The following is a 15,410-nucleotide window of genomic DNA, read 5'->3' on the forward strand; positions in this document are numbered from 1 at the left end:
TGGGTCCGACTGGCCACTGAGATGAATGACAGATGCTCTCCCCCAAGGGGAAATCTCCACTCCAGTGCTTGGAGCACCTCCCCCCCCTCCTTCTTCACTGACCTTGGTGTCTGCAGAGTTGTTTCTCTCACATATTCTCACTCCTCTCTCCTGGCTGCTGTTGCACAGCAGGGTTTTTTCCCCTTCTTAAATACGTTATCACAGAGGTGCTACTACCGTCACTGATTGGCTCAGCTTTGGCCAGCAGCGAGCCCATCTTGGAGCCAGCTGGCATTCACTTTATTGGACATGGGGGAATCTTCTAGCAGCTTCTCAGAAAAGCCACCCCGTAGCCTCCCCGCTACCAAAACCTTGCCACGCAAACCCAATACAGCTGCAAATCATAGTTCTCATCAACCACATGCTGTTGTTTAGAGTTCTGCGTTAGCTGGGGTTTGCATGTTGGAGAGTAAATGTCAACATGCCCACACACATAGAGATTTCATAAGGATGTCATATTCTTCCATCAGTGGCATCAGAGTAAATCCAGATTTCTTGATTTTCATAGATTTAAATCATTAAAACTTTAGTTAAGTATTAAGTTTTGCAATTTAGATTGAGCTGATGTCTGTGTATTATGCAGATACACTGCAACACAGGAAAATAAAACTCTTCTGGGATTGAAGAAACTGTTGGCAAATAATTAGCACTGAAATATTTTTTTCATAATTTTAAAATGAGAGGAGACAATTAGACTGTCTGATTCTGTACATTGCTGTTATCAAACCCAACCAGAGCATCTCCATGTTTTTCACGTTATCTTAGGCTAAAGCACTTTTACTAGACCAGCAGAACTTTTTTGTCTAAGGTAACTTTATGATGACTAATTTTAAGCACTAGGGTTCTTTTGTAGGTTATGAGTGTGTTGTATATAAGAAGTGCCTGCAGAAGAGCCTAGACTGTTGTATTATTTGGCATCTGAAAAGATGTCTGAAGCAACCAATATACTTGAAATGGTTAGGTGCTGTCCTGGTTCCGGCAGGGATAGGGTTAATTTTTCCTGGTATTCTATGCCATGTGAGCCACGCCCACCCTGAGCTGCCGGGGGCAGGAAGTTGCTGCTTGGAGCGGGCTGGGGCGCGTCCCGGGTCCGGTCGGCGAGCGGCGGGGAGCGGCGGTTCCGTAATCGTGTTTGTATATGCCTCTATCCGTGTTGTTGTTGTTGTTTGCCTGTTCCCTTTGCTGTTCTGTTAAACTGCCTTTGTCTCAACCCAAGAGTCTTGCCTTTTCTTACGATTCTTCCTGTATTAGGAAGGCGCGAGCGAGCGGCACGTGGTTCTTTGTTGCCGTCCGAGGCTAAACCACGACAGTCCTTTTTGGCGCCCAACGTTGGGCTCGAAGGGTTGAGATAACGACAGAATCCAACTAGAACGTGGAAAAAAAAACGGTTTTGGTTTTTTTTTTGTATGCATTTATTTTATTAGGTAAGTAGTCACTGGTCATCATGTTGCTTGGTTTGTTCTCATGGCTGTGTTACATAAATTCCTATATGGCTTATGTACTCCCTGCGATGCTGTTTACCATGTCTGGAAGAGGGATGAGGATTATCATTCTGCTGTCCTGTGCGTTATCTGTTTATGATATGATAACATCACTGTTCAGACAGCTATTTTGGGGTGTTTATGTGGTGTTGCTGTCCTGTCCGTACATTGGACACCGTCTCTCAGAATTTATTAATAATTTCCCCAGCCCTTTTGCCTCCCTTTTCTCCTTCGGGTCAGGTATGACAGCTTTTGAGAATCTTGAATATCCTTGGGATACTCAAACCAGCGTGTTCCTAGTGCTATGTCTCCTGAATACGTTCCAGGTCTTGTTTAGGGTTAAGCGACTATTTAAGACTACCACCCGGAGATCTGCTCCGAGGCTGGATAGTCAGGGGTGGCATGGCATGTGGGAGAGCATGGGCAGGTACCTAGAGAACTACTCACCTCCAATGGTCTGGGACTTCACCCCTGAACAATTACAGGACCCTGATAAAGTGGTAGAATATTTGAAGGGAAAATGCTGTGGCTATTCTAGAGAGGCACAACTCACCGCGCTGTGCTGGGCCCTGGCCAGTATCTACCAGGCACTGCTCAGAATTATGCAGCACCCTCAGGGGGAAGAGATGGAAACCAGACCAGCAGCCCCTGTGGCTACTGCAGCCCCTGCGGCAGCCACTGCGGCTACTGCAACCCCTGCGTCAGCCCCTGCGGCTACTGCAACCCCTGTGACGGACACTGCGGCTACTGCAACCCCTGCGTCAGCCACTGTAGCTACTGCAATCCTTGCGACAGACACTGCGGCTACTGCAACCCCTGTGGCAGCCACTGCAGTTACTCCAACCCCCATAGCAGCCACTGCCACTGAACCAGGGAACCAACCCGTGCCGGTATCAGTTGCCCCCATACAGAAGAAGAAGTACACAAAGAAATCAGTTCGCTTAGTAAGAGATGATGATGAATTAGGGTCATCACGAGAGCAGGAGGAAGAGGCAGAACCAGAGATAATTACTCGATCCCTATCCTTGAGTGAGCTGCGGGATATGCGAAAAGATTTCAGCCGACTTTCAGGCGAGCACATTGTCACCTGGCTGCTCCGGTGCTGGGATAATGGGGCCAGTAGCCTGGAATTAGAGGGTAGGGAGGCCAGGCAGCTGGGATCCCTGTCTAGGGAAGGCGGCATTGACAAGGCAATTGGGAAGAAGACCCAAGCCCTCAGCCTCTGGAAACGACTCCTGTTAGGCGTGAGGGAGAGGTACCCCTTCAGTGAGGATGTTGTATGTCAGCCAAGCAAGTGGACTACCATGGAAAGAGGTATCCAGTACCTGAGAGAATTAGCCGTGCGGGAGATGATTTATTATGACTTGGACAATGCAGACTTACCCACAGAGCCTGATGAGGTGCGATGCACAAGGCCCATGTGGCGGAAGTTTGTACGGAGCGCACCATCATCATATGCCAACTCCCTGGCAGTAATGGAATGGAAAGGTGAAGAGGGACCAATGGTGGATGAGGTGGCTGTCTGGCTCCGGCGATATGAAGAAAGTCTCTCTTCCCCCCTTGTCTCAGCTGTGGAGAAACTGTCGCGGAAGGTCCAGCCACTTGAAGAGAATATGTCCTACTCCCCACCTGCACGGGCCAGCGTCTCAGCTATTAGAAGCAGGCATTTCCCCACTCAAGAGAGAGAGTACAGAGGGCACACACCACGAGGCACCCTGTGGTTCTACCTGCGGGACCACGGAGAGGACATGAGGAAGTGGGATGGACAACCTACTTGGATCCTGCGGACATGGGTACAGGAGTTGCAAGGAAGGACAACCACAAAAGGGGATCCCTCCAGGAAAAGTGCCGCCCCAGTTTCCAGTGGGCCGTTCCCCAGACAAAGCAGAAGGCCTGATCTTGCTTCTGATCCTCTTGAAGGAACTTCCAAGTCATTTATGCAAGAAGTGAGTAATGGATACTATGACCAGTATTAGGGAGGCCCTGCCTCCGGCCAGGTGGAGGAAAGGGACAACCGGGTTTCTTGGGCGGTGTGGATTCGATGGCCTGGCACATCAGACCCACAGGAGTATAAGGCTCTAGTGGACACGGGTGCGCAGTGTACTTTAATACCATCAAGCTATAGAGGGGCAGAACCCATTTGTATTTCTGGGGTGACAGGGGGATCCCAAGAGTTGACTGTACTGGAGGCAGAAGTGAGCCTAACTGGGAATGAGTGGCAAAAGCATCCCATTGTGACTGGCCCAGAGGCTCCATGCATCCTTGGTATAGATTACCTCAGGAGAGGGTATTTTAAGGACCCAAAAGGGTACCGCTGGGCCTTTGGCATAGCTGCTTTGGAGACAGAGGAAGTTAAACAGTTGTCTGCCTTGCCTGGTCTCTCGGAGGATTCTTCTGTTGTGGGGTTGTTGAGGGTCAAAGAACAACAGGTGCCGATTGCTACCACAACGGTGCATCGGCGGCAGTATCGCACTAACCGAGACTCTCTGATTCCCATCCATGAGCTGATTCGTCAACTAGAGGTTCAAGGAGTGATCAGCAAGACTCGCTCACCCTTTAACAGTCCCATATGGCCGGTGCGAAAATCTAATGGAGAGTGGAGGCTAACTGTAGACTATCGTGGTCTGAATGAAGTCACGCCACCGCTGAGTGCTGCCGTGCCGGACATGCTAGAACTCCAGTACGAACTGGAGTCCAAGGCAGCCAAGTGGTATGCCACGATTGATATAGCGAATGCATTCTTCTCAATCCCTTTGGCAGCAGAGTGCAGGCCACAGTTTGCTTTCACTTGGAGGGGCGTCCAATACACCTGGAATCGACTGCCCCAGGGGTGGAAACACAGCCCCACCATTTGCCATGGACTGATCCAGACTGCACTGGAACAGGGTGAAGCTCCAGAACATCTGCAGTACATTGATGACATCATTGTATGGGGAAACACAGCAGAAGAAGTTTTTGAGAAAGGGAGTAAAATAGTCCAAATCCTTCTGAACACTGGTTTTGCTATAAAGCAAAGTAAGGTCAAGGGACCTGCGCAGGAGATCCAGTTTTTAGGAATAAAATGGCAAGATGGACGCCGTCAGATCCCAATGGATGTGATCAACAAAATAGCAGCTACGTCTCCACCAACTAGTAAAAAGGAAACACAGGCTTTCTTGGGCATTGTGGGATTTTGGAGGATGCATATCCCAGATTACAGTCTAATTGTAAGCCCTCTGTATCAAGTAACCCGGAAGAAGAATGATTTTAAATGGGGTCCTGAGCAACGACAAGCTTTTGAACAAATCAAACAGGAAATAGTCCATGCAGTGGCCCTGGGGCCAGTCCGGGCAGGACAAGATGTTAAAAATGTGCTCTACACCGCAGCCGGGGAGAACGGCCCTACCTGGAGCCTCTGGCAGAAAGCACCAGGGGAGACTCGAGGTCGACCCCTGGGGTTTTGGAGTCAGGGATACAGAGGATCCGAAGCCCGCTACACTCCAACAGAAAAAGAGATATTGGCAGCATATGAAGGGGTTCGAGCTGCTTCGGAAGTAGTTGGTACAGAAGCACAGCTCCTCTTAGCACCTCGACTGCCGGTGCTGGGTTGGATGTTCAAAGAAAGGGTCCCCACCACACATCGTGCAACCGATGCTACATGGAGTAAGTGGATTGCACTGATCACGCAGCGAACTCGAATGGGAAACCCCAGTCGCCCAGGAATTCTGGAAGTGATCATGGACTGGCCAGAAGGCAAGGATTTCGGAATGTCACCAGAGGAGGAGGTGACGCGTGCAGAAGAGGCCCCACCATATAATAAACTGCCAGAAAATGAGAAGAAATATGCCCTCTTCACTGATGGGTCCTGCCGTATTGTGGGAAAGCATCGAAAGTGGAAGGCTGCTGTGTGGAGTCCTACACGACGGGTTGCAGAAGCCAGTGAGGGACAGGGTGAATCGAGCCAGTTTGCAGAGGTGAAGGCTATTCAGCTGGCTTTGGACATTGCTGAGCGAGAAAAATGGCCAGTACTTTATCTCTACACTGACTCATGGATGGTGGCAAATGCTCTGTGGGGGTGGTTACAGCAGTGGAAGCAGGGCAACTGGCAGCGCAGAGGCAAACCCATCTGGGCTGCTGACCTATGGCAAGATATTGCTGCCCGGATAGAGAATCTGGTTGTGAAAGTACGCCATGTAGATGCCCACGTACCGAAGAATCGGGCCACGGAGGAACATCAGAACAACCAGCAGGTGGATCGGGCCGCTAGGATTGAAGTGGCTCAGGTGTATCTGGACTGGCAACATAAGGGTGAACTATTCATAGCTCGGTGGGCCCATGACTCCTCAGGCCATCAAGGGAGAGATGCGACATATAGATGGGCTCGTGACCGAGGGGTGGACTTGACCATGGACACTATTGCACAGGTCATCCATGAATGTGAGACATGCGCTGCGATCAAACAAGCCAAGCGTTTGAAGCCTCTTTGGTATGGAGGGCGATGGCTGAAATACAAATATGGGGAGGCCTGGCAGATTGATTATATCACACTGCCACAAACCCGTCAAGGCAAGCGCTATGTGCTCACAATGGTGGAAGCAACCACTGGATGGCTGGAAACATACCCTGTGCCCCATGCCACTGCCCGGAACACTATTCTGGGCCTTGAAAAACAAGTCCTGTGGCGACATGGTACCCCAGAGAGAATTGAGTCGGACAACGGGACTCATTTCCGAAACAGCCTCATAGACACCTGGGCCAAAGAGCATGGTATCGAGTGGGTGTTTCACATCCCCTATCACGCACCAGCCTCTGGGAAGATAGAACGATACAATGGACTGTTAAAAACTACACTGAGAGCAATGGGTGGTGGGACTTTAAAACACTGGGATACTCATTTAGCAAAAGCTACCTGGCTAGTTAACACCAGGGGATCTAACAATCGGGCTGGCCCTGCCCAATCAAAACTTCCACGTACTGTAGAAGGGGATAAAGTCCCCGTAGTGCACATGAAGAATATGCTAGGGAAGACAGTCTGGGTTAGTCCTGCCTCAGGCAAAGGCAAACCCATCCGTGGGATTGCTTTTGCCCAAGGACCTGGGTGCACTTGGTGGGTGATGCGGCAGGATGGGGAAGTCCGATGTGTACCTCATGGGGATCTGATTTTGGGCGAGAATAGCCAATGAATCAGATTGTGTGCTGTTAATTGCTAAGAAACACTGTCACTGTATGTCCTCATTGCTATAATTGCTATCAGTTGTACTACAAGTAAGGCACAGGGATGATGGGATAAGAACTGATCTCAGCAGCTGGCGCCCAGCAGTTTCCTCAAGATCTACATCTTCAGCCCACGGACTGCGTGCATGAGCCACACCAGGTGCACCAGTCACAAGCTCCGAAAAATACAGCATGCAACAGACCAGCACCACCCAGCATCTCACCTGCCCTGAGAGACTGTTCTAACAGATGGAGCCCAAAGCCGTGGATTAAAAGAACTCAACGGACACTTTGGAGGGATGGCCCATAAACTAAGGGCATTATATGTGCATGAATATATGTGTGTATATATATATATGACAGGGGAAAGTGGTGGCAATTCATTGGAACCTGCTGGGCATGGCATAGATGGTATGGAATAAGGGGTGGATAATGTCCTGGTTCCAGCGGGGATAGGGTTAATTTTTCCTGGTATTCCATGCCATGTGAGACACGCCCACCCTGAGCTGCTGGGGGCAGGAAGTCGCCGCTGGGAGCGGGCTGGGAGCGGGCTGGGGCGCATCCCGGGTCCGGCCGGCGAGCGGCGGGGAGCGGCGGTTCCGTAATCGTGTTTGTATATGCCTCTATCCGTGTTGTTGTTGTTGTTTGCCTGTTCCCTTTGCTGTTCTGTTAAACTGCCTTTGTCTCAACCCAAGAGTCTTGCCTTTTCTTACGATTCTTCCTGTATTAGGAAGGCGCGAGCGAGCGGCGCGTGGTTCTTTGTTGCCGTCCGAGGCTAAACCACGACAGGTGCGCAAAAGAAAAAGCTGTGTCCACCAAGGATACTTTCAGCACTTTAATTTTTTTTTTTAATACAAGGACCATCATCAATTTTTTGGTTCATGAGAAAAATAGGGGTATGTTAAAATAGCTATTTTGTGGAGACGAGGTGGATGAGAGTGCTAGCAAAAATTTCGAGAAGCCCGTAATGACTATGCTATAAAAGCGTCCCTCTCATGGTTCAGTCAACCTAAGTCTCACATGGCATGTACACCCCTAAGGGACAGAATTTTGTTTCTGATGTGGAATGAAACAATGGACCTCATTGACTCACCACACTGCAGATGCTAAAAGTTTACGGGCTTCAGGAGACCCTGTAAGATATAGAGGGGAAAATAGCCATCAAGAGTTACTAAATGAAAAGATCCCATTTCTGGTTCAGCACTGAGCTACAAATCATTGGTGTCAGGAAGGGTACTATGGAGAAGCATTTCAATATGCATGCTGTGTTCTTATTTTCTTCCCTATACATTTAATTTTGGTCACTGTCAGCTATTTTGTAGCACAGCTGGTTTTATGCTTTTTTTAAAGCTGAAATCCAGCAGAAGTCAAGGAAAGTCTTATCAGTGTTCAGAAAATTCTAGACTTGTAATGTTTATTGTATATTTTATAGAGCATCATTATTACTCCCAACAACTCTCTCCCAGGCAAGAGTTGGGCGGTGCTGGCTGTCCCCGTGGCCAGTTCAAACTGCAAGAAGCTAATGCTAGCAATAGCAGCAGCAGCAGTGTTTGTTGCTGCATGCTGAGAAGCATACGAGGATTGTGAGGTCCCTGGGGGGTGTCTGAGGGGGTTTCTGGGCCCCTGACACCCTTGGGCTGTGTGTGTGGAGGGACTGGCCAGCAGGCGACAGGTCTTGTGAGAGGGGTGGGCAAGAGTTGGGCAATGACAGCTGTCCCTTGTGGCCAGTTCAAAGATGCATATAACAGGCCTCTAGGGAGCACCAGTGACTTAATATAGTGAATGATGTCCCTGCCAACTGTAAGGGGGTTGGAACTAGATAATCTTTAAAAGGTCCCTTCCAACCCAAAACATTCCATGGTTCTATAATTCTCTGACAATGCAGTGCTCAAATTGACAAAACTGTCCAAGAGTGTTCAGAGAATAATAAAATCACAGAATCACAGAATGGTTGAGGGTGGAAGAGACCTCTGGAAGTCATGTGGTCCAACCTCCCTGCTCAAGCAGGGCCACCTAGAGCAGGTTGTCCAGGACCATGCACAGACAGCTTTTGAATAACACCAAGGATGGAGATTCCACAACCTATCTGGTGTTGTGGTTTGGGCTGGACTGGCCACTGAAATAAATGACAGATTGTCTCTGACCTCTTCAGAGAAGGGACAGCATCTCCCTTCAGGGAGAGGAGAAAGAGAGAGAAAGACACCTATGAGTTTAAAAGAAACTGAACTACTTTAATGAAATAGTAATAATAAAATAATAAAAAGAAAAGATAGTAATAAAAAAAAATAAAATAATGAAATATATACAATATATACAAAACCATATCAAGCTCCCAGGATGACGATCACATCACTGGCAGGTACTGGAAAAGTCCCAGACTGAACTCAGCGATGGACGGGAACTGGATTCCAGATCTGGATTCAGGGATGCATGGATAGGGATCAAAGGCAGACGAACAGACAGTCCTCCAGAAAGAGAGCTGACCCTTTGATCCCTCAGCAAGATCCTCTCTGCATACTATTCCTTGGTATTCACTATAAACATCAGACCTTATCTGCTATAAGTGAATACTGTCTGAAAAAGACAGGCTTAACCAAAAAGTAAAATTCCTGAAAAGAAAATTGGTTCTGTTTTACCTCAAACTAGGACAGCAGCCAAGATACTTTGTATTACTACTGTAATAAGAAAAGAGGCAGAGACAGTTGCTATGGTGTGAGAACATGAAAATCAGCCTGTGTTTTCAGACAGTGTATTGTTTCTGAAATCTCATCTAAAGCAAGTGTTCCATAGAGTATTTTCTGGTGGTTTGTACAATGTTATCTCATTATAGGATTCTGGAGTGCTTCCTGGACTTCAGCTGCTGAACTGCATTTTAAGGTAGCTTTAAAAACATTGAATACTTACCTAATATTCCTTTTCATGTTAAAAATTGCTTATCCATTTTGAAGATGAAAATGGGAAAAGGAGTGTCCATCAAATAGTCTCTCTTTTGGGATCTGAACTGTAAAAAGCCTTTGCATATTCCTACTACCATATTTATTGTACATGATTTTTTTTTCTTCTTTTAAACAAAATGTTCAGAATGTCCATTTTGGTGTGTTCTTTATGAAATGGTCTATTCTACCAAAATGAGAGTGTTTAAAATACTTCTCTCTTCTACCAGAGCATAGAAGTGTCAGAATCCAATACTCTCTGACTAGGTTCTTTTAGATATTCCATGTGTGAAGGGTGTAATGTTTAATATCTAATTTACTTATGTTAAAGTTAGCTGATGTTATATGGGATTTCTGATTTATCAGAGTGATACAAAATATACTGCGTAACACAATCAAATGTAAGTTACACTTAGGAAAATATAGCAATTGCAATACGCAGTTCAATCACAATACCAATGTGAACCCCATTACTGATCTCTATAATATGCTCACCATCATGATGCTGAGCATCCCCAATTGCCAGGAAGGAATACATGGGTTGAACTCAGCTCAAACCTGTTGCTCTCTTCGAAATTCTTTTGCTAGTTATTTTGTTTTTATACTCTATGTTGGGCTGAGCGACATTCACTCCCCCCCATGCTGGTCTGGTTAACTCAGGGAGACATTTACACCACCAGTTGATCCACTCAACTGTTGATAGCTGTTTACCTAAAACAAAGGCCACCCTCCTGTCCCCTTTGTGTTGGGATAAAGTCAGCTTCTTTACATTATTCCCTGAGCTTCATGGGCACATCACCCTTGCCCATCTCCACTGTGCCTTCTTCCATTATAGGGGTTTATTCAGTGAGACACATTTAACCTCTAGGAGTTTAGTCAGTCACATGAGGTTTCGGAAGAGGTTATTGGTAAAATGCTTAAAGAAATAAATCATTTGATTCACTATATAATAGCTGTCAGACTCGTTGAAAGAATAAATAATTCATCCTAATACGAACCATTTCTGTCAGGTTATGAGTATGGTTTACAAAGGGTGCTTATTGACTACTAATTCTGTAGTTGTTAAAGTAAAAATTCTCCTAGATACAATATCAACTATTATTCTTGGGAGCAAGGAACTTCTGCATCCCAATTTTATTTCTGAGAGTGGTAAGCTGTCATTGGTTATGCCATTTATTTTTAATATCAACATGCAGCAGTTCAGCTGACAGAACATAACATGACTCCACAGTTTTTCAGCCTTTTGCCCATTGAGCACTGAACACAGTACAATTTCAGCCCAAATAGTTTTATTTGGATTCTATATGGTCACAGATTCTTCTGGAGTAAATGTTCATCCCAAGCTTCAAATATCTATGGAGAGCAAAATCAAAACAGAGGACGCAATTGTTTCTTATGACAAGGAGTTGGAAAACTGAAGTTCTCCCCAATGTTCTGGTGCTTTAGGGACAGGTGAACGTACAACTTCATCCACTTACAAGGAGACCAAACTGAAGAGTTGGAAGTTAGTTGTCAGTTGTTCAAGTTCTTTGTGTTAAAATAGCGTATGAGCCTCTTAATTATACCATGTGTTTTAAAATGATATCAAGGGCTAGAAAGATAATTTGTTTTCCTTTTTTATGTTTCAGTGAAGTGTATTTCAGTGAAGAATATTGCTTTGGAGACTATTCTACATCTCAATACCATCTTAAACATACCATTCTGTAATTTAATGTTTAGCAGGAATGAACTAAAAGCAATGCCATTTGGCTCTGTCTTGCTTTCAGACCACACATATGGTCTATAGGTCAATAATACAATTGTACTCATTCTATTGAGAGTTCTGAATATCTCCCTGATTGTATTAGTTGATATGCTATATGTCAGAAGAGGAGGGGATGGGGCAAAGGAAGGGAAAAGGCATAGGAGAGAGAAGCTTGGATTCCAGACATATAGTCACAGTAAATCAGGTTAGCTGGGCATGTGGCTTTGAGATCAACGGCCCTTCATTCCCATTATTTCAGCAAACAAAGCAGAACAGGTATCAATTGAGATTATTTTATTTAATGTTTGATTTTTTTTAATCCAGATGCGTTTGTTTCAGGTTTTGATTTGTTTTCAAAATAGCCTCCAGCCATGACAGTTTACATAAAATCCTACCCATCTGTTAAATCTCTATCTAAAACACCGTAAATGAAAAAAATATTAACCAGTAATTCACAAAAAAAACCATAAATATGTACGAATCTATAAATTACATCCTAATTTCTGTAGGTTTAAATAAGCATATGTTATTTTCTTCTGTGTACTGGTTTTGGCTGGGATGGAGTTAATTTTCTTCATAGTAGCTCATATGGTGCTGTGTTTTGGATTTGTGACCAAAACAGTGTTGATAACACACCAATGTTTTAGCTATTGCTGAACAGTGCTTGCACAATGTCAGGGCTATTTCTGCTTCTCATGCTGCCCTGCCAGTAAGTAGACTGGAGGTGCCCAAGAAACTGGGAGGGGACACTGCCAGTGGTCTCTGAGAAAATAAAATTGTGTAGCATGAAATAGAAGTGTCAAAAGAAAAATGTATGTGGTAAAATGTCACTTCCAGCAGTACAAGTAGTACAATATAAATACAGAAGTGCGTTTCTTCACAGTGTTAAACAGAGATTTGGCTCTCAAAAAATGCAGCTGAGCTTCACCTTATGAAGTACTGCCAGTCCCTTACAGTCACAACAGGGAATGTAGTTGCCTTAAGAGGCTAACATGAAGCTGGTTTTCAAGTCAGTCACACATTCTGTTATATGGATTGTTTACATCTTTCTGTCATTACTGACATCTGTATTGGTTTCCCTCTGTGAGAATGGTAGTCTTGCCAATGGAAAAGTTGTCTCTGGCTCCTTAAAAGATGAGGGCTTTTACTCATACTACCATAAATATGGATCAATTCCATCAGAAGGAAGGCATGATGATGACAGCCATAGGGAAATCATAATAAGGGACAAAATACTCAAAAATTCCCTGTTAATACTAATCTATCTGACACAGAAGAAGCCCCTGACAAACAGGAGTGAGATTTAGAATGGAGATGTTTATGGTGTCTCCTGCAAGGATTAGGGTTTGCGACAGGCAAGTTACACAAACTATGGGATAATTATGAGAGAGTTTTCACTGACAGCCTGGATGCTGGGAGAGTGCTGAGCAGTATTGTTCTGTCTGCCCCCCCCATCCATTATCGGAAAATGAATAGAGGACCTTCCAGCCCATGGAGTTCTGACTACCCATTCCAAAGTGGCTGAAATTTTTTTAATTAATATTAGTGAAAGCCCTTGTATACTGGTAATAGTGAATAAGTATTTTCTCTCTTTTATTATTACATGCTTCTGTCCCTTCTATTACAAATCATATTTTGAATTACTATCCCCAAAGCTAGGACCTAGTCAAATACTTCGAGTTTTAGGCATAACTTGGCTAGGTGGCAGATAGCATTTTCCCTCTGATACTTTACAGCAAATATCCAAATTAGATTTACCTTCTAATAAGAAGGAGCTCCAACAACCCTTAGGAATTTTAGGATTCTGGCAAGCACATATTCCAGGGTTTAGTATAATTGTTCATCCCTTATATAAGCTGTTAAAGAAGCATGCTACCTGGGAATGGAAAGTTATTACAGAATCACAGAATTGTAGGGGTTGGAAGGGACCTTGGAGATCATTTAGTCCAATCCCCTGCCAGAGCAGGTTCACCTAGAGTATGCTGGACAGGAATGCATCCAGGCAGGTTTTGAATATCTCCAGAGAAGGAGACTCCACAGCCTCTCTGGGAAGCCTGTTCCAGTGCTCTGTCACCCTCAAAATAAAGAAGTTTTTCCTCATGTTGAGATGGAACTTCCTGTGTTCCAGCTTGTGTCTGTTGCCCCTTGTCCTGTCACCGGGCACCACTGAAAAGAGCCTGACCCCATCCTCTTGACATCCTCCCTTTAGATATTTATAAACATTGATGAGATCCCCTCTCAGTCTTCTCTTCTCCAGGCTAAACAGACCCAGGTCTCTCAGCCTTTCCTCATAAGAGAGGTGCTCCAGTCCCTTGATCATCTTTGTAGCCCGCCGCTGGACTCTCTCCAGTATTTCCCCGTCCTTCTTGAACTGGGGGGCCCAGAACTGGACACAGTACTTGTAACGGGTTTTTTTGGAGAGATTCCAATGTACAAACTGGAGCCCACACAAAGAAAAAAAAAGGTTAACTCTGCTTTATTGTGAAACCTTGCTACAGAGAAAAAACCAGTTAATTCAGCTTTATTGCGAAGCCTTGCTAAGCGGTTCCCAAATGTCCCAAAAGTTACTTAAAAGAGAGTCTTACCAACCCGGAGATCATAGCAGCACCACCAAGCAGCAGGATAACGAGGAGCCACATCGGTAAGGCAGAGGGAGGCAAGGCACAGCGCGTTCAGGGCGTCCCCTGTATCTTCAAAGTGTGCTCATGTCTCTCTCCCTCTCTCCAGCCTGAGACAGCCCCCTTATATCCTGCACCGGATTGAGTGGAAAAGTACAGGCTAGAGTTGCTGCATGCGTGGCCAGCCCATGCAGCGAGCCTTACCAGACTCATGATCCAGCTTTGCTAACAGTGGCTGTCTGATACGCGACCACATTGTTGTACTCCCTTCTTGTTATCTTCTTCTGTGAAGGTCAGGTTCTCATGGATACGCACATAGTTTTTGCAGCAACAGTACTGAGGTCCTTTTTCTCGGCACGTATACTGGGTTTGGTTCAACTAGTAATTTTCTGTCATGTCTCACTCAGACCATCCTCTATTATCCCTTACACAGTACTCCAGATGCGGCTTCACCAAGGCAGAGTAGAGGGGGAGGATGACCTCCCTCGACCTGCTGGCCACACTCTTCTTGATGCATCCCAGGAGACCATTGGCCTTCTTGGCCACAAGGGCACATTGCTGGCTCATGGTCAACTTGTGGTCCACCAGGACTCCCAGGTGTCTTCCACAGAGTTGCTTTCCAGCAGGTCAGCCCCTAACCTGTACTGGTGCATGGGGTTATTCCTCCCTAGGGGCAGGACCCTACACTCACCCTTGTTGAACTTCATTAGGTTCCTCACCCCCCAGCTCTCTAGCCTGTCCAGGTCTCACTGAATGGTGGCACAGCCTTCCGGTGTGTCAGCCACCCCTCCCAGTTTTGTGTCATCAGCAAACTTGCTGAGGGTACACGCTGTCCCCTCATCCAGGTCGTTGATGAATATATTGAAGAGGACTGGACCCAGTACTGACCCCTGGGGAACACAACTAGTTACAGGCCTCCAAAATGGACTCTGCACCACTGGTCACAACCCTCTGAGCTCTGCCATTCAGCCAGTTCTCAATCCACCTCACTGTCCACTCATCTATCCCACACTTCCTAAGCTTACCTAGGAGAATGTTATGGGAGACAGTGTCAAAAAGCCTTGCTGAAGTTGAGGTAGACAACGTCCACTGCTCTCCTCTCATCCACCCAGCCAGTCATGCCATCATAGAAGGCTATCAGATTGGTCAAGCATGATTTTCCCTTGGTGAATCCATGCCGACCACTCACGATGACCTTCTCTTCCTCTACATGCTTAGAGATGACATCCAGGATGAGCTGTTCCATCACCTTTACAGGGATGGAGGTGAGGCTGACCGGCCTGTAGTTTCCCAGGTCCTCCTTCTTGTCCTATTTGAAGACTGGTGTGATATTAGCTTTCCTCCAGTCCTCAGGCACCTCTCCTGTTCTCCGTGACCTTTCAAAGATGATGGAGAGTGGCTT

The 15,410-nt window shown here is 46.0% G+C and overlaps 1 long non-coding RNA gene across 1 annotated transcript in view; it reads right to left on the reverse strand.

The window, feature by feature from the left end:
- Nucleotides 1-14,105, reverse strand: part of LOC141735595 (uncharacterized) — a 29,401-nt gene extending 15,296 nt beyond the window's left edge. The window contains exon 1 of the long non-coding RNA XR_012584799.1: nt 13,976-14,105. This is a non-coding gene — a long non-coding RNA (uncharacterized LOC141735595). The remainder of the gene's footprint in view (nt 1-13,975) is intronic.
- Nucleotides 14,106-15,410: the final 1,305 nt, after the last annotated feature.

The sequence above is a fragment of the Larus michahellis genome, chromosome W (assembly GCF_964199755.1).
Source record: "Larus michahellis chromosome W, bLarMic1.1, whole genome shotgun sequence".
NCBI classification, from domain to species: Eukaryota; Metazoa; Chordata; class Aves; order Charadriiformes; family Laridae; genus Larus; species Larus michahellis.